Raw genomic sequence first — 2,801 nt, forward strand, 5'->3', positions numbered from 1 at the left:
AAACTGTGAGGAGAATTATTCAGAGCAGAAACAAAAGGAAGGGCATGCAGCCGATACGCCGTAAGCACTAAGGAAAGACTAGAGCAAGCTGGGAAGGTCCCCAGTTTAGTGGAAAAATATATGGAAGACTAAGAAACTAAGGTGGGCTTTCCAGTTGGTCTTTGAATTAGGATTGTTAGAAGTATGTGAACTGGAAGCAAAGACAAAACTGCAAATACCGAGTGCTACTTAAATGAATAAATATAAAGCTTTTTGGTTCTTTAACCCATAAAACTCATTTACAAGAGCAGTTGCTAAAAATGTCAATGAGAAAGTTGGTTTTTGATGCTACATTTTTTGCCTTAGAAAATACACCAAAGGACCTTGTGCGCTAAACGAATGAAACTAGTGTTTTTGTACTTATTAGACATTTCCAGCTGGTGTAGGATAAACGGCGGAGGATAAATCTGACCTCAGCTGCCTTGGTGTGTGTGTGTGTGTATATAGGGATGCCACCATATCGGTATGTTCGTTTTTAATGTTATCGGCCCGATAAGAAAATTTGGCCGAATTATTAAAGCCGATAAATAATGGATTATTTCCTTCAGCTGAGACTCTTCAGATGCGCACTGTTCAACATGATGCTTTTAAATTGCTTGAAATATGATTGGAATCACTTTAAAATAGTAAAAATACAGTTCAGTGCGACATGTGCAGTCATATCAGCTACATAAAATTATAATGAGAACATTATAATTGTGTGTTTGGGACGTGGCTTTTAATGGTGAGACTTTTGGTTTTGTAATCAGGCTCTCAAAAATTACATAAAAATTTGGATTTAGATTTATCGGCCAATATATCGGCTTTAAAATATAAAAAGTTATCAGCCAAAGTTTTCGTATCGGTGCATCCCTGGGACTGAGCACAGCAAACTACAACTGCAACAACAGCCTCTGTCTACTTGAATACGCGTCCTTGATGTGTTTAAGGAATTCACTGCTCAACAAAAACATGAGATTCGCTCTGGTAAGATACCCTGTGCTTTAAGTATGAGATCTAGACTGAGTTTGCTATTGCCAGAAGTGACTAGTGCCAGGAACTGTAACTACTCCTTGAATTAAACCTTTACAATAAAGGGTAAATAGTGTTAATAATTGCAGTTTTGTGATTGCTCCGATTGTCTGAAGTTTTAGAATTTTTTTCAAATAACAATCTCTGAGGAAAAAAAAAAAATGAAAGGAAACAAAACACCAACTCTGTAACAAATCTGTTTTTCTGTCCAATGAGAAAGCCACACGGAAACAACAAGGGGGAATAAAGTCGATCCGATCCGAGTTACGACACCCATTTACATTTATGCGTTCGGCAGACGCTTTTATCCAAAGCGACTAACATTGCATTTTCAAGGTACACATTTACACTCTCATCAGTTCTTGCTTTCCCTGGGAATCGAACCCATGACCTTGGCGTTGCGAGCGCCAACGCTCTACTGTTTGAGCTACAGGAAAGATAAACCAGACGACAAAGAACCAACACCTCTTCTGAACATGAACATATAAAATAAAACCCATCTGAGCTTCCTTCACAAGGAGCAGATTAAAGTCCAAAATAGCACCATTCATCAGTGTCTCAAATCCGTGGCAGCATCTCAGTCACTTACCACAAGGAAACAATGCATCTCTACAGCTACTTCTATATCACAACGTACATGATTACACTTTAATATACTGGCAAAGCAACAAAAAAAGTTAAAAAGCAAAAAAATTAACAAGCAAATACTACAAAAATGAAACCAAAAAGATGAACTCTGCAGCTTTTTAGTAACTGCATGAGAAGTGGGGACTCTTAGCCTTAGTAAATACTGTAAGGTGTGAGTATTGACTGAGGTTTACGTGTTTTAGTAATGAAGACGTATTGATGGATGTGAGGAGGGACGTCACGGTTCTTCTGTGAGAAGAAGTGACAGACTTTTATTTTTGGCGATAATGCCAGTTCACAGAAGTGCTAGTTTTGACTTCAAATACTTTTTAGAGAATTATAAATCAATAAAAATGCAACCAAAAATAATATATATATATATATATATATATATATATAAATTTGGCAATTGTCTCATTTGCTATTATTCAATTTTATTATAGATACTGCAGGGTTCCCACAGAATTTAAGTAATAATGTTCTATTAAGTTGCCATTCATCATTTGATGATTAAATAACCAGCGAATACTCTAGACAACCATGACTTTTTTAGTGATTTTATTCATTTCAACGATTCGAATTCTATGGGAACCCTGACATTGGTATCGGCCTTAACACGTATTGGTCGAGCGCTAGTGTTCGTCACATTACAGCGTTGTCGTCGCATGTCATTACAGAACACTGTTAACGTTTCTTGGTGGGTTTTTTGTTCACAGGGAATTCACAGAGATATGAAAGACTCCAGCCGTGCAAAGTAGAAGTGGACAAGTGGAAGACATGCTGCTGCTGCCGCCAGGGTCCCGGACCCCCGGGAACAAACACACACGTGTGGGTCTTCAGTGAAGCTCCAGTCTGTCTTGAGGTGCTGTGTGTCTTTACTGCCGCCCCCTTCCGAAGAGCATATCATCAAGGCTTAGAGTCCCAGGTTTTTCTAAAATTGTATTAATCACATAGATGGGGGAAAAGCCCCAGCGTCATAATTCATCTGTATCGCACGCCATAACCATAGAAAATAAGGATGTACATGATTTAGGAAATAAAAAATAATATACATGAGGATACAATCTCTCCCCACAGAGGCCCGTTCTCTATCCTACATCAGACAGGAATGTCGATCTTTCGTG

General features: G+C 38.3%; 1 long non-coding RNA gene across 1 annotated transcript in view; it reads right to left on the minus strand.

Annotated features, from left to right (window-relative positions):
- Nucleotides 1-2,081: 2,081 nt before the first annotated feature.
- Nucleotides 2,082-2,801, minus strand: part of LOC308683627 — a 10,650-nt gene continuing 9,930 nt past the window's right edge. The window contains exons 3-4 of the long non-coding RNA XR_014029268.1: nucleotides 2,730-2,801; nucleotides 2,082-2,608 (exon numbers count right to left, since the gene is read on the minus strand). The exon at nucleotides 2,730-2,801 is cut by the window's right edge and continues 46 nt beyond it. This is a non-coding gene — a long non-coding RNA (uncharacterized lncRNA). The remainder of the gene's footprint in view (nucleotides 2,609-2,729) is intronic.

The sequence above is a fragment of the Scardinius erythrophthalmus genome (assembly GCF_964197995.2).
Source record: "Scardinius erythrophthalmus genome assembly, chromosome: 23".
Taxonomy (NCBI): Eukaryota; Metazoa; Chordata; class Actinopteri; order Cypriniformes; family Leuciscidae; genus Scardinius; species Scardinius erythrophthalmus.